Source organism: Mytilus galloprovincialis, chromosome 5 (assembly GCF_965363235.1).
Source record: "Mytilus galloprovincialis chromosome 5, xbMytGall1.hap1.1, whole genome shotgun sequence".
NCBI lineage: Eukaryota > Metazoa > Mollusca > Bivalvia > Mytilida > Mytilidae > Mytilus > Mytilus galloprovincialis.
This window is the reverse complement of record NC_134842.1, coordinates 77,974,830-78,001,795: the sequence shown is the minus strand read 5'-3', so window position 1 is coordinate 78,001,795 and position 26,966 is coordinate 77,974,830. Positions and strand designations below refer to the sequence as shown.

At 33.0% G+C, this 26,966-nt stretch overlaps 1 protein-coding gene across 1 annotated transcript in view; it reads left to right on the top strand.

Annotated features, from left to right (window-relative positions):
* The first annotated feature begins 1,175 nt into the window (after positions 1–1,175).
* The window catches only part of LOC143074152 (uncharacterized), a 164,345-nt gene continuing 138,554 nt past the window's right edge, over positions 1,176–26,966 (top strand). Inside the window, exon 1 of the mRNA XM_076249700.1 lies at positions 1,176–1,348. The gene's annotated coding sequence lies outside the window, so the exon portion shown is untranslated. The remainder of the gene's footprint in view (positions 1,349–26,966) is intronic.

The following is a 26,966-nucleotide window of genomic DNA, read 5'->3' as shown; positions in this document are numbered from 1 at the left end:
TCTTCATTTTCAAATTACCTCATGTATTTTGAAATATATAGATAAATATCTTTACATTATATTCGAAATAGTCATTTTCGTCGATCTGCCATTGTTATATAATATAATAATTTGATACCAAAATGCATCATGTTTTATTTAGTTTATAGGTTGTCTTGAACAGTCAAATCCTCACCCTTAATATTTGCCACTGGACATTAAGAAATAAATATTCACCAATCACTGAAAAAATTTGTATCTTAATATCGAAGTTACTTTAGGAAGAATAATTATAAGCCCAATCCATAAGTTGAACTTTAAAATTGAAAAATGAACAGAAAATAGTTGAATAACCAATGTTCAATTTCATGTCGGAATTATCGAAAAATTTACATTAAGGAATTTATTAATTTGTGCTCGAACTATAAGTATTAAAACACATCAAATTTGACTAAAGATTATTTAAGTCGGGTGTAATGCACTAGAAAGAATCATTTTATTTGTTACTAGTATATCAGTCTACGACATAGACAATTACGCATACATTCAGTTGTATATCCTAATTCGGACATTTCCTAGAAAAAAGTAATATCACAAAATACTGAACTCCGAGGAAAATTCAAAAAGGAAAGTCCCTAATCAAATGGCAAAATCAAAAGCTCAAAAATATTAAACTAATGCAGAACAACTGTTATATTCCTAACTTGGTACAGGCATTATATTATGTAGAAAATTGTGGATTGAACCTGGTTTTATAGCTACCTAAACTTCTCACTTGTATAACAGTCGCATCAAATTTCATTATATTGATAACGATAAGTGAACTAGACCATCCATTATATAAATACTTTGATGCTTCTGACAATAAGTTGTACTTACGCGTACATCTCTTGTTTTACGTATCGTTCACTGGTGTGTTATTCAAATGTTTTACCAATAGTAGTATGTCTCTTGAAACAGGTGTCTTTACTCCTTATTTATCAAAGGAAGATTGATTAGTCCATCTTTTCGTTTGAGTGTTTATGATGACATTTATAAACGGGCATTGGAAGCACGTCATTTATCTAATTATTATTTTTTATTTTCATTTGTTTGAACAAAAATGTGTTTACAAATCTTTTTTGGATTTCAATATTCATTTTATCATTTTTAGTCAATTTTTATTATGATATTTACAGTGACGATTTTGTATTACACTTACATGACTTGTGTAGTACATGTACGTACAATTGATGGAAGAGCAGTTCATCGTTGCCTCGTTTTGAATAACTGTTTGCTTCCTGCTCTTCTATTCAATTTGAGGTATTACGTTTAAAAGGCGGTGGAATTATTTTCAACTAGCGTGATGTAGATGTAATAGCTAAAGAAGGTAAGTAAGATGTTTTGTTTTCTATATGTTGCCAGGAAAGATATACTATTATATGTTTTCTTCTATTATGTAGCCTTTGAAAAGCAACTGTGCTTCAACGCAAAGAGGTACATAATCTTGCATTCTTATAACGTTCGTTTTTAATAACCGGCATGAATTCTTTTTGTACACTTAACTTCGTGATAGCATTTGGCAGACAGTGTCGAAATACTAGTACGTTATATATGTTATATTTGATGAACAGTGAACATATTTTGTAAAATGTAGATGAGTCATTTTAATTTATTTTAAAAGTTTTAACGGAATTTCCATTTTATCATGGACCTTGTATATTTGTTAGAGTGTGTTAATCAACTAATTGATCAATTAAAATGAGACACAAATATTGTTGTACGGTAACATTTTAAGATAAAACAATGCAAGCTGGCTGTGAATCTTTTTTTTTTAAATGAGATACTAAATTCTAAACCTAGACCATCGAACTTATGATACAACTTGCCAACTAAGGGTCAGAATAATTTGTTCTGTGATGAAGGAAACATGTCTTTATTATGTTATGTTCTTAGATAAATGGCGAAAAGGTTTTTAAGTTTAGAACTATATTACATCATTTTATACAAAAAGTTCCGAATAATCACCTATTAAACTAGTCCGAGATTACTCTGACGTCCAACGACTGTTTTGCCACACCATTATTATAATCTGTGTCTCAATGACACCAGGCAACATACAATGTTATCAAACGATTGATTATCATGTATGTCCCAATGACCCCAGATAATATCCACCCATTTAGTATGTTGCCCCCCCCCCCCCCCTACAATTGACATCAGACAACATGACATAAGAAACACTAATTGATTATCATGTTTGTCTTAATGATGTCACACACCATAACATATAATTCACCGAATAATTATGTTGTCTGTCTCAATGACACCAGACAACATATAATAAAATCCATCGATTGAATATGTTGTCTGTCTCAATGTCAATAGACAAAATATAATAAAATCCATCGATTACTTATGTTGCCTGTCTCAATATCAACAGACAACATATAATAAAATCCATCGATTACTTATGTTGTCTGTCTCAATGACACCAGACAACATGTAATAGAACAATGATTTTTGAAAACAACAGAAGGAGGACAGCAAAGGATGTATTCGGACGAAAAGTCAACTGATATTTTATAGTGTTACTTGTCTATGTCTATGTTGTGATTACAATGTATATGTTATTGTTTCAGAAAAGGGAGAAGGTTGGGTACCGTTAAAACGTTTAATCCCGCTGCAAATGTTTGCACCTGTCCTCAGTCAGGAATCTGATGTACAATAGTTGTGGTCTGTTCATGTAGTTCATACGTGTTTCTCGTTTCTCGTTTCTCGTTTTTATATATATTAGACCGTTGGCTTTGCCGTTTGAATGGTTTTACATTAATAATTATTGGGGCCCTTTATAGCTTGCTGTTGGATTAACTTGTTTAATGAAATGAAATTAATGGATTCAACCATCTTGTTTGATAAGTTCTTGAAACAAGTTGTGTTTATAGATGTTGCAACTGGTGATAACTTTTTATTTTCATATTACCCCATAATATACTAAATATTTACTACACTCATAATAAAATGTATTAAAACGTACAATATTATAGGGTTATTGCATGAATATTGGGGAATATTGTCCCGAGTAGAATTTTATATTGCACGAGCTTGCGAGTGCAATATATGTTCTACGAGGGACAATATTCCCCAATATTCATGCAATAACCCTTTTATTGTATAGCAATATAATATTTAAAGGTAAAAATTGGTTTAAACTAAGATTTTGTTGTTAATGATGTCATGAATTTTGAAGATTTATTGTACTAGTGCAATATTAGAATTTATTGCACGCTAACTTTTGGTTACTTTCTGTGGGAAATATTATATTGCTATACAATAAATAAGGTTAAAATTAGCTTATGTATAGAATATAGCGTGTCTACTTAAAACCTACGGATGATGTCAAGTGTAAATATCTATATTTACAACCTATGTCTTCCTGTTATGATGAGTCAACATTCAACTTATAATGTTATCACGCAGTACTTATGCTGCTTATATTTAAAACCTTGTGTTCAAGGTCGAATTTAATGTAATGTGACACAATATATGAAAATATACTTATAACTTACCCGAGTTGTCATTTGGACATTGGCCGAGTGTCATCATCTTTATGTCTGAGTTATTGGTCGAGTTTTATACAATATACAACATGAGTAGTCATTCCATAGATTTGCAAATAGTTATCTTATATATTGCTCGAGTGGTGTTTGTTTTGTGAAGATTGGTTGTATGATATCTAATGTATTACCTAAGTAATATTTTTTTTGTATATTTGCCGAGGGTTATCTGATTTTTTCCCAGAGGGGTTAATTTTTAGAATGACAGAGTATTGTCTATTATATTACCCAAGTGGTAATTATGGAGATTGGGGAGTGTTATATATTACATTACCCATTCGGACAAGTGGTTATTTTGTCAGATTTGCCACTGCTCATGTTCTTTATTACCGAAGTGGTTATTGTGTAGAATAGGCGATTGTAATTGGCCGATTGTTATTATTGTACTAGATTTGCCAAGTTTGACTTATATATTTACCGAGCAGCAAAATGTTATCTTACATATTGCATGACTGGATTTTTTTTTGTATTTTGGGTGTAGTCTAATATATAACCTACGTGGTTGTTTTACAAACGGCAAAGTGTTACCGTATATATTTATAAGACTTAGATCGACGTCCGGTCTCTAATCGACGTCCGTTCATTGAATCGATGTCCATATCTGACATCACAATAAAAATAACATTGCAAATCGACGGCTAATTGCTCGTCTATTCGACGTCTTTTTTTGTTGTTCTCAAATCGACGTGCAATTTTTGGATTCTTTAATTGACGTCCGTTTTATAGAGTTGTCGCAGTGAAATCACAACTAAGTTGAACCTGAAACACAGAAAGTTGTTGAAAAAAATAATACTTCTCAACAATTGGCTGTATGTTTTAATTGTTTCTATTGTTCGAGTCTGTATACTGCCCTCTAGATGTCTTTTGATTATCTTTGTTTTTGACAAAACGAGACAGATAATATAAACAAAGAACAATTCAAATATGACGTTCTTGCCGTGCTTTGAACTATAATTGTTTATAATTTTATAATAATAATTTTATACATTTAATTTAATACACATTTAATAATTTATAATTCTGTTTCCTTTGATAACTAATTATTTATTGTGATGATGGAGAGTTTTATCATACCACATCTTCTTATTTATATATATCTTTTTGTAAATTTTCAGTCATTTAGAGCTTTGTTAACCCTCTTGCTGCCAAAGGGACATTAATGGCTTCTACACACAAATCTTGTTGATTGTGTAGAACGTCAAAGGTCCATTGTAACGTCACAGATATATCCTTTCCCAGTGGCAACCTCTTTTTTTTCTGGCATTCACCACAAATCTTTTATGTTGTATGACTCATTGAGCAATAGTTTTATTGAATATTGAATTTCAGACGTCCTTAATATTGCATGAAATATTTGCCACTGAACGTTGAGAAAAGAATAATTTATCAATTAACAGATTTAAAGATATTTCGTGTATGTCAATTACAGTGTGTACTTTATCATAGTAAATGAAACTGATTTATTATTGATTCAGGTTTACTTGTAGACAATAGTCTCAGAGAATTTCTTTCCTCGTTTTTACTATGTTTTTTTTTAATTCGTATTCTCTAAAATTTTGAGCAATAAGTGATCAACAAAATTATAATAAACATGATTAAAAAATAAGCAAAATGAATATGGATAATAATTTTTATATAAAAAATATTTCCTCGCCTACCGAAACAAGGATTGAAATCATGATAATTTTAATCGGACACTATTGATACTTTACAACAAGAAGTAGTTCACAGAATCATAGAACAGCTGCTCGGAGATTTTATTTATTTTTATGAATTTGTACACGCTTTGTTTTTATTTTCATTTTCATTGAGTGCCGTTGTTTTGCCGTTTATATAATGATTTGAGAGATTTTTTACAGTATTTATACCAATTACCTAATAAAAAAACGAGACTAAATATTTTACTATTTTATAGGTGGTTAAGAATCATTTATGCATTTCACTTGACAAAGATAAAACAAAGTCGCCCTTAAAGCTAGTATAGCAATTGGTATATTATTTTCACTTTATTTTAAGACAAGAAAGATTAAAAAAAAATATATTCCAAGGTTAAAAGTTGTATTTGTAAATTATCTTGTATTAAAAACATCGTTTATGACAATCTTAGAGCATATTTAACTTCCGTAAAATTACTTATATACATCGTTTTCATAATTACGGCTACATTGACGTGGGAAAAATTATGGACGGCAGGAAAGCGCAGTTTTACAGATAGGCACAAGTTTTGCAACGTCACAGATAAGAAACGTCAAGATGCTTTTGGCGCGACAAAGCAAGAAAAAAAACTCGGCAGCAAGAGGGTTAAAAGTTTCACATTTCTGCTGTTTCCATGGCAACGGCAATCATTTTGAAAATTCCAAAGTTGAAAGTCTCATCTATACATGCCAGTTAAAATTAACAGTAAGATTCATTAAGTTCGGAGAATTTTGACAATACATGTATTTGACATTTTTGTAGTTTCCATGGCAACGTTGGTCATTTTGGAAATTCAAACTTCAAAAGTCTCATGCACACTTGACAGACAACAATCACATTAAGTTTCATCAATTTTTGAGCATTTTTACATTTTTGCTGATTTCCATGGTAACAGAGACAATTCCAATTTTTTTTATCACGGATGCAACATTGGTTCATGTTAGAGAATATGCCATAAAAGTTTCAATTGATTTCAAAACTTTTTTAGAATTTACCATAGGGTCTAATGGTAAATGTATATCAAGTTTCCATGGTAATGGCAGCCATTTTGTAATTGATAAATATGGTCAACACATCTTGGCATGCCAGGCAACATTCCCATAAAGTTTCATCAGGTTGGGTCTTTTAATGAAAGATTGAATGGATTTGCTATTTTGATTTTTTTCCACTTTTTTGCTGTTTCCATGGTAAAGGCACCCATTTTATAGTTCAAAAGGTGGACTGGAACTCTAAAGTCAGTGGTCTTTGTTACAGTAAAGTATCATTAAGATTGGTTCCATTGACTCTGAGAAAACTGCCGGACAAAAGTAGGTTGAAGAAAAATAATAATAAGAATAGGGTAAAAGAAACAGAGGAAAAGCAATATGTCACACGACATTGCCGATCGGGTGACGTCGTTTGGGTGACATACTTAAAATAATGAAAAAAAGATACTCTTTTGTATTCGAAGTTTTTGCAGTTTTGTTTTGTCTAAACAAATTGACGCACAAAATTAATATAGTATTGTGGATTTTTTTTTAACTTAAACACCGGTTACTAGCATAATAATCCTGTCACGTATGAATTTGGTAAAAAACTGGAAATGTGAAAGTTTACGGGCGGTAGGTGCAACAGGATACCGACAGCTCTCATGGCTCGTCAGGATGGGTGCTAACAAGTTGATCCATGAAAATTTGATTTACAACCTGTAATCATTCCAAAAAAATATTGAGAATTTTCTGAGGATTATACTATTTACGGCAACAAGAAAACTTCCAGAATTTAATGCAAAGTAGGTTTAAAGTCTTTGGCCAAAAATTACTATCAATTTCTTCTTCTCCTATGTTAAAGGAACACGATACAGTAGCAGGGGCAGATAATAATGTTTTAAAACCTGTTGGTGTTGTTTTCGCGACGTTGGTAACCAGATCGTTGTAATTTCGCGATGTTTGTAATAAGAACGTTAACATTTCGCGACGTCGCTTTAAATTAGGTCATATTTTCGCGGTATATTCACTGACGTCATAATCAGGTTTCGCGAATCTCAAAAAAGTACCTGCTAAAAAAGCGGCTATGTCGTTTCTAAAAGACTGCAAAATCTGCCATAGAGCAGTGAGATCAAAGGAAATACTGGATATGAACAAACATAAATCTAATACAACTTTGCATGACGAATTGAAGAAAAGGGAAAAGACACAGAAGAGAGTTCTGACAGTATAACATGGAAAGACGGAAGAAGAATTTTTGAGCTTTTTATTCTGACAAAAACACTGAATAACTGCCGAAACTGTACGGCCAAACGGAATCTGCTCAACGTACTAAGAGAAAGAAAAATTGCAAGGATTTCGGAGCTAACCTACTATTCGTTGCTTAAACTGTAACATGTTGAATAACATTTTAACAAATAAGACACATTACAAAACAAAAGGACCTGCTATTTTTAACATCAGCACAAACATGACAAAAGCTGCAGTAGCTAATTATGAGTATATATTTTATATTTTGGATCGTTGGTTGTACACTAGTAATGTTAGGGCCGTTTATAGCTTGCTGTTTGGTGTGAGCCAAGGATCCGTTTTGAAGGCCGTACCTTGACCTATAATGGTTTACTTTTATAAATTGTTACCTGGATTGAGAGTTGTCTCATTGCCACTCATACCACATCTTCCTATATCTATTAAAAGCTGCTTAACGTCCAGCGGCAAATATTTAATTGAACATTTATGATATCAACATGTTATTTTAATGACACAAAAAGAAAAAAGAAAACATATGAACCCGTGATTAATTAGAAAATTTTAACAAAATATATGGCGCGAAGGGTGGCTGAATCGGGTCTAGTGTTGGAAGATTTGAAATTCATACAAACAAGTAATTACTACGGCGTGGGGTACAGCTTGCAATATTTTTCATTACGAGAACATTTATTTTCACTCATTGATAATGAAGTCAATAATACAATCTTGAATTGAAAGATAATCAGAATCAGAATAGTTTGTGTCTTTATTTTTTTCTTCTTGTATAGCATTGGGCAAACTGCAAATTGAATGGTCAATTGTTATTGTACGGCCGAATTTAACAGACAATCAATAAAATAACAAAACCGACTGCATATGCGAGACCCTCATGGATGGACAAGGTCGTACAACACCCTATTCGTAAATAAAAATTGTAAATAAAGAAGTCTCTCATCCTGTTCTGGACTTGCCTTTGTTCATAAAAAAAAATTGCAGAGTTTAATTGATTTTTTAAAAAATATATGATATCATATGTGTATATTTGTATGTACAAAAGGTGTCAATAAAAGTCCGTTAAAAAGATTAAAAAAAATACATTGGTGTCGTTTTTGTTTTGAATTTAAGCAAAATGTTGCAAATAGATGCAAAATGTCACACGTTAGTTTGTTTATTTGGTTTATTTTTTGTGTATATCAATCTGGATTTTATAGACCAAAACAAGAACACGTCCGTTCACATGCTGTTAAAAGGGCGTGCAATTCAATGGTGTCGTTTGTTATTGTATATCATATTTGAGTTTCGTTCATTGTTTTGTACTTAAATCAGGCCGTAAGTTTCTCGTTTGAGTTGTTTTGCATTTGTCATGTAGGGTCTTTTCATAGCTGACTATGCGGTATGGGTCTTAATCATTGTTGAAGGCTGTCCGATGTCCTATAGTCGTTTACGTCTTTGTCATTTAGTCACTGGTTTAGATTTGCCTCATTGGTAATCATACAACGTCTTCTTATTTGTATAAGCATCTCCCTTTTGAACTTCATGGTATTGCGAGATATAATTTGAAGTATCGACAAATGTACACTAATTGCAGACAGACATACAGATCAGAAAGTGTACACACGTTCAAACTCGTCGCTGTCAAGCTGATGAACAAATATGAAGTCATGCAGTAGCGTTGTTTCTGAGAAAAGTAACACACTTATAGTTAGACGATCGGACAGAAGAACAAATAAAGTGTTTTCAATATAGCTCTACTTTTAGACAAACAAGTACGCAAATATTCATACAGTTACGCCGTATGAAAGGTAATGCAACTTATCTATTGATAAAGACATCCTTGAATATTATTCTCTAATACTAGCTGTTGTACTTTCTTTGAAATGTTATACTACAACTTCATTTTCAGTCGACTGAGGCAATTATGACATGAAATTGCACAAAACAACTCAAACTATAGGACAAACAGTACTCCTTATATTCTAAATTTGAAAGATGAATATATTTTGAATGTAAAAAGAAAAAACATCCAAGTACGTCGGGGCCTTTTAAAACTGACAGGTTTTGTCATTGTTGGCGGTTATACGGTTGTTAATTAATGGTATCACCTCACTTAATTTATAGTTGGTTCACATTTTGCCATGTTAGGGCCTTTGCAATAATGTTAGCTATCATCTTTCGGTACATGAAGCAATTTAAAGCAATGTCGGACGGAGCAGCACCTGTATACTTCTATAAGATTTTTTTCTGTTTTGCCGTAATCTGATTAAGTGATCTGCTGGGATCCATTTGTATATCCTTTTTTTTTTATTATGAAAGGGTTCCTGTCCAAATTACGTTTCGAAAATGTTTAGCCTCATGTTTAGCACAAATGTTTAGCGATTTTACGAATAACCATCTTATGAATTTTTATGATAAGTATCAATACTTTGGAAAACACCTTCATATACTTGACAGCATAGTCGGGTACGGCGGGAATGATTTCATGACGTTGGTGAGATTAAAACTTTATATAACGTAATTTAGCGCCATACTGACAGACGTCGTAAAAAAATTAAGGTATATGGCTTTTATTGAAAAAAAAAACAGCAAATGAACCCATTTTTTTTCTTTTGCAATCAATCAAGTACTGTTTCAAGAACACTCCGCCCAAATGTCAAGAAAAAATCAACGATCAATTTTTTTCTGCACTTCCGAAAAGACGCAAAAATATGGTCAATTTCTTTATTTGACATTTATCAATCTAAATCCGGGAAACGATCATTTGGTTTAACCTTAAACTGGTTAAACTTGATGCCATGGATCAAGGGAACGTTTTACAAAAAAGTTATGACTTTTTGTTCAAAAGTATTGTTACTTTCTTTAAAAGTCATTATTTATGAATTTTCGGGAATTTTCTTACAAATATGCAAATTTCGAACCAAATAATTTCAAAAAGTAAGTCATGAAGGTACTTTTTTCTTTTCATATTCGGAAAGTACACATTAAAATTGACCTACTATCAACATTTTAGGAAAAAATCAACGAGGGATCTCTACTGTATCGTATGCCCTTAAACTCCATGCTATCTCGCTTTATGATCATATATATCATGCCTGTATTGCAGACAGTATATATATTAAGGACTGAATTGAAGACAATAGCTTTTTAGTTTTTATTAGTATGATTGTTTATAGTTAGGATTTTTAATAGAGTAGAAATCGGTTTTTATTGGTTGCACTTATAATTTTGCAAGTTTATTTTTATCGTTAATTTTCAATATAATTATGTTGAAATAGAGCTACATTTTCGTCTGCTAAGATTAGTTAAAGATAACAGTATTTTCCAAAGAATTTATTACTGTGTAGAAAGTTAATGGTTAATCTTAACGGTATTCCTAAATTTTATGACACCTTCAGTAGGTCAGTCTAGTCATTTAGAGTTCGAGTAAAAATCGTCTGCACGTGCAGCTGTGGTTATTTAATTTAATTACTTTGTTTTGATCATCTCTGGGAATCAGGTTAAATTAGTGTGAAATTTGATGTCTAATGTTCAGACGTAGACAGATCGTCTTTATCATGCGATAAGTTAACATCGAAAACAATGTTGTGAAATTGTATTACGAAAATGATTGTATATATTGTAAATATTGGATTAAAACGTAGTTATTAGCAAACATTCGTTAGTTATGTGATATGGATATAATAATGCTATTGGTATAACGTTATCGTCGAACTCCCAAATCCCAAATCGTCGAACTTTATATGAAACAATTTATTCCACTGCACATTTCAAATCGTCTCCGCAACATTTTGGTAGCAGAGCGTGGTTCAAAGAACTTTAATCGTAATCGTATTGTGAGAAAATGAGTAATTGGGGTTTGGAAATCGAAGCAGCGGCAAGCGAGGGAGACAAAATGGACGAAACTGTAATTGCTCAACCGGACGAAAGTTTACAATTAGAAGATCTGAAGAAGGAAAAAGTGAAAGCGAAATCGGCATTCACAAAAACTAGACATTCATTACTACAAATTCTTGAAGAAGATTTTCTGGATCGTGAAGAAATAAAAGTAATTCAAGAGAAACTGATAAATGCAGAAGAAAAAGCGATGGATATTATGGGGAATTTATACGACAAATACAAGCATAGAAATGACATTCAAAATGTGATGAAAACAACAAAAGAGATGGAAAAAATCGAAGAAGAATTTACAGACGCAGAAAATGAGTGTCGTGATTATTTGATCGAGAGCCAAGTTGCGTCAAGCGTTGGATCCAGTGTATCTAGAATATCAAAACAAGATAATGTGAATTCCGAAAAAAAAGTTGAAAGTAAACATGTAACTGAAGAAAAGGAAGTTAAACCAGAATTTGAACAAACTACGAAAGAAGAAAATAACAACAAGCAATTGAAGTCAGAATTAGGAAGCGACACGTGGAAACAATTAAAAAGAGTTTCAATACCGATATTTAAAGGAGATAAAATAAACTATCAGAGCTGGACAGCTGCATTTCTAGCATGTATCGACCAAGCACCGGCGACAAAGGAATATAAATTATTACAACTAAGACAATATGTGGAAGGTGAAGCGTTACAAGTTATCGAAAATATAGGACATTCAGCAGTTGCGTATGATGCCGCAAAGGAGCACTTAGAAAGAAAGTATGGAGGACAACGAAGACAAATAACCCTGTATATAGAAGAACTTGAAAACTTTAAACCTATGAGAGAAGGTATCGCTAAAGACATTGAACATTTTGCAGATTTACTGGATATAGCAGTTGTGAACTTGAAAGAAGCAGGTCGTTTCGAGGAGTTAAAGAATGGTTCTTTGTACAACAAATTGCAGCGAAAGATGACAGAATCTATGTTGTCGAGGTATCATCGTTGGATATTCGAAAGCGGAAAAACAGAGTCAGTTGAATGTCTACGTGAGTGGATTTTACAGGAAGCAGAGTTTTAAAACTATAGCCTCAGAAACAATACATGGGTTAAGTGCAAACACTAGTAGCAATTCACATCGGAATTATAAAGGAAATCGTAGGGATGGATTTAGAACATTTTTTGGAGAATCGCAAAATGAAAGCTATACCGGAAATAGGGTGTGCAAGTGTTGTAACGGTAATCATGGAGTTTGGAAGTGTGATGAATTTCGGAAGTTAACCGTTAACAAGAGATGGGATACCGCAAAACGTTTACAGTTGTGTTATCGTTGCTTAGGACATGATCACGTAGGCAGACAGTGTCCGAGAAGTAGAGCATGTAACTTGGCTGGATGCAAAGAAGTGCACAACAGACTTTTACATAGAGATAAACAATCGTTCAGTGAGCCAAAAGTTCCAGTGAGAACCGAATCGAAAACAAAACAGAACTATGCTGCTGAAAAGAAGGAAAATACAGACGCCGACACTGAGGGGGAGAATCAGGATCGAACAATGATTGGCCGAGACAGAAAATCAAACTTCGTTACACTTAGAACAGTACCTGTAATATTGAAAAATGGAAACCGTACCATAAGTGTTAATGCATTACTGGATGACGCAAGTACGAAAACGTATATCAACGCTGATGTTGCCGCCGAATTGGGACTTCAAGGACAAGTTCAGAGAGTGACAGTTAATGTGTTAAATGACAATGTTGAAACATTTGAAACTATGCCAGTCGAGGTAAGACTTCAAAGTCACAATGGTCAGACAGACGCCAAAATAGTCGCATTCACTACTAACCGTGTAACCGGAAGTTTACAGCCAGTTGACTGGAAACAACACGCTCGGAAATGGGACCATCTTGCAGGGATTAAATTTCCGAATCTAGGAAAGAGACCTACTGTTGATATGTTGATCGGACTGGACTATCCGGATCTACATTATTCTTATAGAGATATACGTGGTAAACCTGGAGAGCCAATTGCTAGACTAACGCCGTTAGGTTGGACGTGCATCGGAGATCCGAATAGCGGTCAGGATCAGACACTCTTTAACCGAACTTATTTTGCTCGTGGACAAGAGGATCGAAACGATTTAGATAACATTGTTAGGAAGTTTTGGGAAATCGAAAATGTCAAAACACCAAGCGAAAACGTGTTTCTAAGCAATGATGAGCAAAAAGCATTGTCAAAGGTAGAGCAATCTTTGGAATTTAAGGATGGACACTACGAAGTTAAAGTACCATGGAAAGACGACACACCTTCATTACCGAACAATTATAATATGGCATTAAGTAAATTAGCAAATACAGAAAAAAGATTACAAAGAAAACAAAGACCCGAGTATTGCTAATGTTTATACACAAACCGAAATGACAAAAGATTCATATCCACGAGCCGCCGAAACAGTTCTCAAATCTACATACATGGACGACAGTATGGACTCCGTAATCAACGATGAACAAGGCATCGAACTTTATAATCAGCTATCACAGTTATGGGCAAAGGCAGGGATGTATGCACGGAAATGGCTATCGAATTCAAAGGCAGTTTTACAATGCATACCAGAAGAAGATCGCGCGTCACAAGTCGATCTCGATGAGGGATATTTACCGTCAGTGAAAACTCTAGGAGTTATATGGCAGGCAGACAATGACATATTCACGTTTAAAGCTAACCCACCGGCAGATGATTTTAAATTTACTAAACGAAACATTCTAAGCAAAGTTGCTACGTTATTCGATCCGTTAGGATTTATTGCGCCGTACACAATAAGAGGAAAACTACTACTACAAGAGATGTGGACAGCAGGGCTAGACTGGGACGACCAGTTAGACGAAGAACTTGTTGAAAAATCTAGAGAGTGGTTCCGTGAACTTGATGAATTATGTTGTATTAAAATACCGAGATGTTTGCAGTTAAACGAAGACAGTGTTTTAACGAGTCTACACACATTCAGCGACGCTTCTCAGGAGGCTTATGGATCAGTTATTTATGCTAGACACGAGTATAAGAGTGGAATGATATCTACGAGATTTATAGCAGCGAAATCGAGAGTTGCTCCTTTAACTTCAGTCAGCATTCTAAGACTTGAGTTAGTGTCCGCAGTTTTAGGATTAAGATTAGCACTTTCAGTTAAACACGCATTAGAAGTGCCCGATGATAATATGACATTCTGGTCAGACAGTATGAACGTTTTGTATTGGATTAGAGGCAGGAGTAGAGAGTACAAGCCATTTGTAGCGAATCGAATCGGAGAAATTCACACTTCATCGCATCCTAAACAATGGCGACATGTGCCAACAAAAGTTAACCCGGCATATTTAGTATCTAGAGGTAGAACCGTTGAACAATTACAGTCGGACATAATTTGGTGGAATGGACCGGAATTTCTACAAGATGAGGAACCACAATGGCCGGACACTAATATTCAGATAGAAAACGTACGTGATACCGAACTTAAGTGTCAAAAGAAAACAAGCAATAAATATACTACACTGGAAAGTATTCATAATAATGATTTAGATTGGCGTTTAGATCCCGTACGTTATTCTATTGTCGTAAGACTAGTTCGTGTACAAGCGTATGTGCACAGATTTATTGACAATTGCAGACTAAAGCAAAAACAACGTCGTCAAGGTAGTTTATCTACCGTAGAATATGCAGATGTCGAGTTGGATATAATCAAAAATGCACAAAGGGAGGCATTTTCAGACGAATACAACGCTCTTATGAAAAGTAAAGATTTACCGAAAACCAGCAAATTGCTAGGATTACAACCGCGAATTGATGAAAATGGACTAATCAGATGTGATGGACGTTTAGAGAACGCCGAATTTCTATCGTTTGATGCAAAAAGTAAAAACACAAAAATACTGAACTCCGAGGAAAATTCAAAAAGGAAAATCAAAAATCAAAAGGCAAAATCAAAAGTCCAAACACATCAAACGAATGGATAACAACTGTCATATTCCTGACTTGGTACAGGCATTTTCTAATGTAGAAAATGGTGGATTGAACCTGGTTTTATAGCTAGCTAAACCCCTCACTTGTATGACAGTCGCATCCAATAATATTACCACGAAAAAATTGGGTCACGAAGCTTATTGTGAAACGACATCACGAACTTGGAAAACATGTTAGTGGGACAAATCAAACATTTTCAGCATTATCGTCACGATTTTGGATTATTTCAGGGAGAGAAGAAATAAGAGAATATGAACATGAGTGTTATACCTGTCGTAAGAAGAAAGCTAAAGTTGCCGAGCAAGTGATGGCTCCGTTACCGGAAATTCGTTTCAAAACACCTTTACAACAAATTGTCGGCATTCCTATGGGAACAAACTGTGCGCCTCTTCTTGCCGACCTCTTCTTATTTTCATATGAATCGGAGTTCCTCCAGACACTTGTAAAAAACAAGAGAATCAAAGAAGCCAGATTATTTAATTTCACTTTCAGATATATTGATGATGTTCTTTCCATAAACAATCCGAACTTTTCTGATTGGGTTCTATTAATATATCCCCCAGAACTAGAGATTAAAGAAACAACAGACACGGCTTCCTCCGCCTCATTTTTAGACTTATATCTCGAATTTGACTTACACAGTCATCTCAGTACCAGAATCTATGACAAACGAGACGATTTTAATTTTGAAATTATAAATTTCCCCCACCTTAGTAGCAATATACCAACTTCACCTGCATATGGGATATATATTTCCCAACTTATTCGATATTCAAGAGCTTGCAGCTCCTACTCAGACTTTGTAAAACGTCATCAGTGTCTGAGTAGAAAGTTGATGAAACAGGGGTATGTCAAAGAACGTCTCGTTCTTTTTCTAAAAAAGTTCATCGGAAGGTACCAAGACCTTGTTGATAAATATTCCGTATCAACTTCTCAAATAATACACGATGGTCTTGATGTATAGATTCTACGTACTGATGTTGTTTATCATCTTAACAACGTGTTTTATAGTTCTTTCATTTGTCTTTGTTCTATTATTATTATTACTTTTACTGTTGAATGGTTTCATGCGATATCCGTTTCACGTGGTTTGGTACTTATACATCTCGTCAATGTGTTTGTATTGGCTTTCATTTTTTGTGGTTTGTTTTGTATTTGCGACTTTTTGTATTTCTTTTGTTTTTATAACGTGACTCTGTACTTTAAAAGATCCCGTCAATATGATATTGTTCTATTATATGTCATTATGATATATTTCTATTATGAATTACAATATACGTTGAACCACAAACGTCAAAATCATTCAATCGCGTAGTGGAATTAACTATTTTTGGATTCTTATAAATTCTATATATAACTTTTGGACTAGTTTAAATCTCGGTCTATTTCTTAAATTTATTCTTACATACTTTTGATTTTTTAACTCTGTATGCTAACATTCCCATGAAAATTTTAAAATTGTTTGTACGCACATTGAACGACAAATTTATGTGACGTATAAAATTTTCTGACGTCAGACACTCAAATCAATAAATGTGTTCGTAGATAGTAGATGTTTTTGTGTTCTGTTAAATTGTTCCTTTTAAAATTATTAAACGATGATGACTGATGTACCCATATTTTGACTATTTTATTTATTGTGTCTGTTTATTTAACGCATCAATGTAAAAATATCGGACATTGATGAAACTGTCATTAAAGTGAGAGGGTTAGCGCTATAGAACCAGGTTTAATCCACCATTTTCTACATTTGAAAATGCCTGTACCAAGTCAGGAATATGACAGTTCTTGTCCATTCGTTTTTGATGCGTTTGGTTATTTGATTTTGCCATGTGATTATGGACTTTCCCAATTGATCTTCCTCTAAGTTCAGTATTTTTGTGATTTTACTTTTTACATGCTTTCGCTCGTACAGCAGTTGATTTTGGTGGACCGTTCATAACTGTTCAGGGCAGAGGAAAACGACGTCAGAAAAGATACTTATGTCTATTTACATGTTTAGCGTCACGCGCAGTGCATTTGGAAGTAGCATTTGGATTAGATACGGACTCATTTCTTAACGCATTTTATCGGATGATGAACAGGCGAGGTCTTCCGAAAGAGATGATTTCAGACAATGGAACTATTTTTTTTGGAGCAAATAGAGAACTGAAAGAACTAGTTGCGCTTTTAGACAAGGATAAAATACATAATTCAACTAGTAACCAAGGGATTAAGTGGCATTTCAACCCACCGTTAGCTCCGCATTTTGGTGGTATTCACGAGACAATGATAAAATCGGCAAAAAGGGCTATTTATGCAATATTAGGAAATGCAGACATTAATGATGAGGAACTTTTAACAGCATTTACCGGAGTTGAAGCACTGATAAATTCGAGACCGCTTACGTACCAATCTGCCGATCCGAAAGATGATACACCTTTAACACCGAATCACTTCTTGCACGGACAATTAGGTGGTCATTTTGCTCCAGAAACCGTTGATAATACTGATTTTAACCCGAGAAAACGATGGAGAAAAATACAGGAATTAATTAGACATTTTTTGAAACGTTGGATTAGAGAATGGTTGCCGGGACTTAACAAACGTGACAAGTGGACTAAAACAAAAAAGGGACATGAAAATCGATGATATTGTGCTTGTGATGAATCCGAACGTTCCGAGAGGACATTGGCCGCTTGGCAGAATAATCGAAGTTTTCTTTGGCAAAGATGGACATGTTCGCGTTGCAAAAGTTTCACTTGGACAAACTGTATTGATAAGACCAATAACAAAACTGTGCCCGTTAGAGATCGAAACCTCCGAAAATGACAGTGATAAATAATTGAAGTATAAATGTGGACATATATTTTCATTTCAATTTAGACAGTTAAATATTTTGAAATAGTTTTAGATTTGACAATTGAACTTAGACCAAAGACAGTTTTATATCGTTTAATTATTGTTTGTTTGATTGGCTTAGAGCAATCAAGAGGGGGAGAATGAATTGAAGACAATAGCTTTTTAGTTTTTATTAGTATGATTGTTTATAGTTAGGATTTTTAATAGAGTAGAAATCGGTTTTTATTGATTGCACTTATAATTTTGCAAGTTTATTTTTATCGTTAATTTTCAATATAATTATGTTGAAATAGAGCTACATTTTCGTCTGCTAAGATTAGTTAAAGATAACAGTATTTTCCAAAGAATTTATTACTGTGTAGAAAGTTAATGGTTAATCTTAACGGTATTCCTTAATTTTATGACACCTTCAGTAGGTCAGTCTAGTCATTTAGAGTTCAAGTAAAAATCGTCTGCACGTGCAGCTGTGGCTATTTAATTTAATTACTTTGTTTTGATCATCTCTGGGAATCAGGTTAAATTAGTGTGAAATTTGATGTCTAATGTTCAGACGTAGACAGATCGTCTTTATCATGCGATAAGTTAACATCGAAAACAATGTTGTGAAATTGTATTACGAAAATGATTGTATATATTGTAAATATTGGATTAAAACGTAGTTATTAGCAAACATTCGTTAGTTATGTGATATGGATATAATAATGCTATTGGTATAACGTTATCGTCGAACTCCCAAATCCCAAATCGTCGAACTTTATATGAAACAATTTATTCCACTGCACATTTCAAATCGTCTCCGCAACAAGGACGAAATTAGAGGCACCAGTAGTTAGACCATATAACGTCGTATAAACCAGTCAAACGTGTATTGCTGTTATAAATGTAGTTTAACCTTAGTTTTAGTTATCATATTATGCAGAGAATCATCAATTCTAGGCCATTTAATATCTTGAATAAAACTAATTAGATATATTTTCATCTGAAATTGGACAAAAGATGTTGCCCTTTTATGTAATATAAGTTACGATTATTTAAAAACGCTTATTAAACAGCCAAATGGATTCACAAAAGTGAAAATAGTAGTAACAAATCCGATTGAATACAATTATCTGCCCAATTTTATTGATTCTGTACCGATTGTTTCAAGTATGACCAGAGATAAATGCGCCTAGTCCGACCTTGAACAAATGAAGAAGAACTAAAGAAAAGAACTGCCTACGAATCATAAAACAACAAATATATGGATTAAACATTGAAACCTTATCAATAAACTCATCATAGATACCAGGACTAAATTTTGTATATACGCCAGACGCGCGTTTCGTCTACAAAAGACTCATCAGTGACTCTCGAATCCAAAAATGTTAAAAGGCTAAATAAAGTACAAAGTGGAAGAGCATTAAGGACCAAAATTCCAAAAAATTTTGCAATCCAGTTAAGGTAATCTATGCAAAATTTCGGAATGAACTTCACGCTTCAGTTTTAACTCATTTTTAATGTCGATCAAGTCGAATGTGTATTTTACATTGATTGATACTAATATTGTTATGCTCACTTGACAAATTAATGATAATAAGCAATCCTAATCATTTAGCATGATTTGGTAACTGTAAATTAAGAATTTTATTCCGATGTTTTTATTACTGAGATATATGCAACCGAGTTATAATTGCAACACTTTAAACTCCCATTTTGAAAATTTGTATATGAAGAAAACAGTATTTTTCTCAATATCGTAGAAATTAAAATCGAATTTTAGTGTTAAATGACAAAATTGCAATAATAAATGTACGCAGTAATTTCTGCATTTACAGTATTCCAAGCTTGAATAACGAAAGGTTACACAGGACCTTATAGTATTGACCATACAAATTGAAGTTTAAAACTTGATAAATGTTATCTAAATAACCTGGTACTCCTCCTATATAAATCATAATACTCATTGAACATGCATATCACCATATAAATCAGTATGTCCCTCTCTCTTTTTAATTGTATTTGCTTACACACAAAAAAAATCAGCTTGACCTTGGTGGATAGTTATTTCGTTTGCAATCCTCAACACATCTCAGTTATTTTGTATTGATTATCTTCAGACGCATTTATATGTTGTAAAAATGTGAGATATTTTCAAATCTTAACAGTTAATAAAACTGCTGGTTTCTTGTTCCAAAATCGGTTAGCACCATGTCTATAAAGTGTCGGGAATAGCCTTAGCTTGAATTGGTAAGGTTCGCTGACGGCACTATAACAATAAATCTGGATAACAGCAATATATTATTTGAGCATATTATAATATCATTTCTACATTTTTCAAAGAATTGTGTTAACACATTATGAAACAAAATGATCATGATGATGTTTAGATATGATTCCTCAATTTTAAATACATAACGTTTTCAAGATGCATGCACAAAATTTTAAAATGTTGTTAAATGTTCAAAAAACATGTCACTTAAATATTTCTTTGAGCAAATTATGTTGATAACTGAAAAAAAAACAACATTGCCTAAGAATAATTACCCATATGCCATAAGTAGAACCTTATTGTCATACATATTATGCTACCTATAAACGAGGTTTTTTTCCACTGTTTTCTACAGTAAAACATTCCTGTAAAAGCAATAAGGATTATGACAGTTGTTTTCCATTCGTTTGTTGTGTTTAAGTTTCTGATTTTGCTATTTGATAAATCATTTTTCGATTTGTGAATTGCGTTGGAGTTCGGTATTTTCGTTATTTTACTTTCTACATTACATCCGATTTTTTTAACAACGATTTAATAAGAAGCCTTATTGACATTTTTTGAAAATATTATATGATTCCTAGATTTATCAGAGCATATACACGTTGAATGCTTATTTCAAACATTTTCAGAGTCTTAAGTAAAACAAACCCTTCTTTTTATAAATTGTTACTTGGATTGAGAGTTGTCTTATTGGCACTCATACCACATCTTCCTATATCTACCTTCTGAATAATTCACAGGGGTGTGGAAATATTTGTTGTGAGCACTTGTCCCCGGGCAAGTGAAGCCTAAAATTTTACTTGTCCGGAAATTTTTTTACTTGCCCTGATGATCCCAATAAATATTGAAGTATTTCTTGTTAGCTAATATATGATTCTAACTTAGCACTGTTGTGCATCACAAACAAATGAAATCTATTTGTTTATATGTGTAAAAAATTAGGAAAGTAGGAAATTGGTTAACATCAATGGAACAGAAATATAACAGCAAACCAACCAATAAAATGACATGTAAAGGGCAATTTTACAGAAGTTTTTGAATAAAAATTGTAGCCAGTAGGTACATATACTAAATTTGAGGACTGATTGAAGAAATGTAAACTAAATAATAGATAAACTATTGATTTTGTGGTGTTTCTCTCAACTGACACACTTGTTTTTTTCTTGATTATTTATTATTGTCTTGATGGGCAATTAAAGCGTCCCTTCTATTTTCCACTTTGACAACACATAATGTTGACCTTTCATCTATAAATAAGACAAAAACTTAATTTATTTTCCGAATTTCCATAGAAAGCCAGGGGCAATCTGATATCCACGATGTCTGAAATTCTCGCTTCCGGTTTTTTTTAAATACTCTGTGTCCTCAATTTGCATTGAAGGTTTTCTACTCGACTTGTGACTGTTTTTGTCTTGCTTGCCCACCTTTTTATCAAGTATTTATCAATCTGAATCCCGATAAAAAGATTTAAGAAATGACACTTCCGGTAAATGATGGATAAAACCTAATCGACGATCCCGGGTCAACGGACAAAGCCAATGCAATAATACGCGACTCGGGTTCGCATACTTATTTTTATTTATTTTGGTAATCGATCTATTTCCTGTATCATGAAATATTTATTGTCATCATGAACATTATGTTTTTACTTGCTGAACATTGGTTTCTTTTACATAAATTAAACATCTTTATACGTTTTGAAATTAATTTTATGTTTTTGTTGGATTTTAACTTTGTCTTGTATATTTTTTTACTTGTCCACGGGCAACCAAGACAAAAATAATTACTTGTCCGGTTGTTCAAATGTACGAGTCGGGCGAGTCGGGCATAGCATTTCCTCTGAATTATATAAAAAAAAACGTGCTTGCAGTACATTTTAAGTGTTTTTTGTTCATATTCCAATTATTTAGTCACGAGTTAATAAAGCTATGTCGACCTAACTATCCACCATAATAACTGTTCAATACCAAATATGTCATGATAAAATGAAATGTACTAACTGCATCATATTGTGTCACGTTAAATAACTTACTTGTATGTACGATACAATTGAATCGAAGACTACTGGCTACATTGAAAAACTAAACTGATGGAGAATAGTTTATCTGCTGCTGCTAAATAAAGATATGTCAACTCGTCCCTCACATGCATAAAAGTGTAATCTTATTAAGAAAAAGACCCACTCGTCAAACTAATGCCATAAAAAACCAGTTTAATACCTATATGTAAAGACATAAAAACACGCAGGACACATAAAATCTAAAGAAAGAAATGCCAACTAGTCCCAATAGTTAAAACTTATTACTCATAATAAACAACATCCAAAACTTGATTTACTAATGAAAATTGTACATGTATGCAACCCTTGCTTTTTTCAAGATATCGAAACGTGTTGTGTTTATCGCATTGCGTGATTACTGTTATTACTTAAAATTAAAATAAAAAAGTGTACAACTTGTCAGCCTCTCCCATCCGTGATTTAGTCAATGTATACTACACTCAAAAATGAAAGCATTGAATAATACAATGAATAAAGTCGAACCAAGCTGATGTAGAGAAAATTATGTTTCCACTTGTAACCTCCGGATGATGTCAAGTTGAAATCGTTAATAATCACACCCTTCATCTTCCTGTTATGATGAGTCTACATTCAATTTATACTTTTACCACGTAGTTCTTACCTTGTTTATACATATTTTCAAGGTCGAACTAAATTAAAAACAAAATCAGACATGTACAGTTTGACTTATCACATATATTTCCCGAATGTGGTCTTTTTTGGGGGGAGACTGATCGTGTTTAATTGGTAAACATTACTTATATTCGTCTGTGATTCAAAATTTGTTTATTTTCTTGATGTGATATTTCAGATTGCTGGTTTCTGATGCATTCTGTTGAACTCTTTTGTATACAATTCAGTTGAATACAAAAATTCGCTATCATTACATGATCATGATAATTAGAAACAAGAAACAAAAAACAAAAACATTTGTTTTCATCACCCCCCCCCCCCCCCTAAATCATAATTGTGTTTGCAATGAAATCTGGAAGACACACACCAGCAACAATAACAATACTATTATTATGCCCCACCTACGATATTAGAGGGGCATTATGTTATCTGCTCTGTGCGCCCGTTCGTCCGTTCGTTTGGTCGTCTGTCCCGCTTCAGGTTAAAGTTTTTGGTCGAGGTATTTTTGATGAAGTCATCATGATAAGTTGTCCATCATTGCGGATATATGGTTTTTCATGATGTTACAACGAGGATAAATTATTCATATTTCCATGAAATAATGATCTGTTGATTTTAATAGTCTAAATACAAATTTATGACCGTCACAAGCACAGTTGATTTGAAATATCCTAAAGATACAAGTATAGTCTCTTTGGTGACTATTCTATATAAATACAAGTTAAATTTACATAAAATTGTGACCAATATAATTTACTGATCATCTTTATTTCTAATGTCACACAATTTTATTTTTGTTTTTGTTATCAAATGAATTTGAAGTCCTTTATGTCGTCATGATACGTTGTCTACAGGGGAGGATATATGACTGTCCCTGATGTTACATGAAACAGAGGACTATTTGACATTAGATGATGTTTCACACGTAGATGATGTTTCACACGTAGATGATGTTTCACACGTAGATGATGTTTCACACAGACTTTTTAACATTAATGCCTCTTACATTTTAAAGATATATCAATATTGTAGTTTTTATTTTTTTATTTAGATTCAAAGTCTTAAGAATTTTTGTTTAATTTCTAGAAGTTTATTTATTTTTATACTTATTTAAATTTTTATTTACATATGATTAATTTTACTTATTTAAACTTGCATTTACATATGCTTCATTTTTACATTATTTTGATATTTTTCATCCTTTAACTTATTTTGGTTTTTAAATATACACACAGCTACATTTATCATTTTCAGCAGAGCCTATTTAATACACAAGATCAACAGGTGCTAACTTCAAGGATATAAATTCTTGACTAAATTTTTCTTGTTGACAATTACCGTAGTTAAAAAAAAATTTGACAAAAAAGTCAACCTAAAATGTAAAATATACTATAAGTCATTGTTGGGGCATTTCTTCCTGCAAGGAAAGGCTACTGTTTCTGTAACTGAATGCTAGTCATGCTAGTCATTCTTTCTATTTTTTGGGGAAAGATGCTATTGCACCCTAAGTACCTATAATTGTGAATGCTGGTCATTCTGTCTATGTTTTGGGAAAAGACCGTATTGCACCCTAAGTACCTATAATTGTGAATGCTGGTCATTCTGTCGATGTTTTGGGGAAAGACCGTATTGCACCCTAAGAACCTATAATTGAGAATGCTGGTCATTCTGTCTATGCTTTGGGGAAAGATGGTATTGCACCCTAAATACCTATAATTGTGAATGCTGGTCATTCTGTCTATGTTTTGGGGAAAGATGGTATTGCACCATAAGTACCTATAATTGTGAATGCTGGTCATTCTGTCTATGATTTGGGGAAAGACGGTATTGCACCCTAAGTACCTATAATTGTGAATGCTGGTCATTATGTCTATGATTTTGGGAAAGACCGTATTGCACCCTAAATACCTACAATTTTGAATGCTGGTCATTCTGTCTATGATTTGGGGAAAAACGATATTGTACCCTAAGTATATATTATTGTGAATGCTGGTCATTCTGTCTATGTTTTGGGGAAAGACGGTATTGCACTCTAAGTACCTATAATGGTGAATGCTGGTCATTCTGTCTATGATTTGGGGAAAGACGGTATTGCACTCCAATTACCTATAATGGTGAATGCTGGTCATTCTGTCTATGATTTGAGGAAAGATGGTATTGCACCCTAACTACCTATAATTGTGAATGCTGGTCATACTGTCTATGTTTAGGAAAAGACCGTATTGCACCCTGAGTAACTATAATTGTGAATGCTGTTCATTCTGTCTAAGTTTTGGGGAAATACCGTATTGAACCCTTAGTACCTATATTTGTGAATGCTGGTCATTCTGTCTATGTTTAGGAAAAGACCGTATTGCACATTAAGTTCCTATAATTGTGAATGCTGTTCATTCTGTCTAAGTTTTGGGAAAATACCGTATTGAACCCCAAGTACCTATAATTGTGAATGCTGGTCATTCTGTCTATGTTTTGGGGAAAGACCGTATTGCACTCTTAGTACCTATAATTGTGAATGCTGATCATTCTGTCTATGATTTGGGGAAAGACCGTATTGCACCCTTAGTACCTATAATTGTGAATGCTGGTCATTCTGTCTATGATTTGGGGAAAGACGGTTTTGCACCCTAGGTACCAATAATTGTGAATGCTGGTCTTTCTGTCTATAATTTGGGGAAAGACCGTACTGCACGGTCTGTGTATATCTGCGTCCATTCGTTTTGAAATATCAAAAACAAAAAACAAAAAACGAAAGCGTTTTCATTTTTCGTTTTTGATTTCTTAAAAACCAAAATGAAAAACGAAAGTGTTTTCATTTTTCGTTTTTGATTTCTTAAAAACCAAAATGAAAAACAAGAGTGTTTCCGTTTTTCTTTTTTTATTTCACAAAACAAAAAACGAAAAACAAAAGTATTTTCATTTTTCATTTTTGATTTTTCTAAAACTAAAATCGAAAAATGAAAGTGTTTTCATTTTTCATTTTTGATTTCACAAAAGTATAAAACGAAAGTGTGTACAATCTTTCCCACACTGTTTTTAATTGTCAATCAAAAAATGACAATGTTGTCATTCAAAAAATGACAATGTTGTCATTTGTCATTCATTTAAAGGTGCTTCAGACAATGAAATTATAACAATGTTGTCGATTTTTGTTACATACCAAAAGGGTGAACATAAAGTTTTGTATATAATTTTAATTATTTTTGATTTATAATGTAAAATGTTTTCTTTTCTTGATGTACAGCCATTGATAGTAAATGTTGCTACTGCAAACACTCCGGTATTCATTCAACATAATGTAGACAAAATAGACCGCATGACTTCTGAATTGAACTACGGTGATAAAGTAATCAAAAACTTTCAAAAACCTTGTTTATATCTTTGATAAATAATTAATTATTATATTTAAATATTAAACTAATCACAAATTTAAATTGTACAATATAATATTATATAAAGGTGGTACAAATAAATAGATTGATGACAACATCACACTAACAAGGGAGGTAACTACTTTTAAAACTGACACGAAAACTAGCCCGGTCGTTAAAGTATACATGCACAGTGGTTGTGAGATCAATACTACTTAATCAAAGATAATGACGACGGATGCAAAAGTCTTTAACAATCTAAATAATATGGGTGGGTGAACTTTACTTTTAAGTTTAGAAAGGTCGATCCAAGATTATTAGAATTGATTACCAAGGTCCATCTGACAGTATTTTACGAACATCGAGGACGATTATGTATTTTGCTTGATCAATTGATTAAGGTTTATGTACCCTTCTGTAGCCATTTTTGTACGAATTTTTCAAACCTCAATTGTATCAAAACTAAA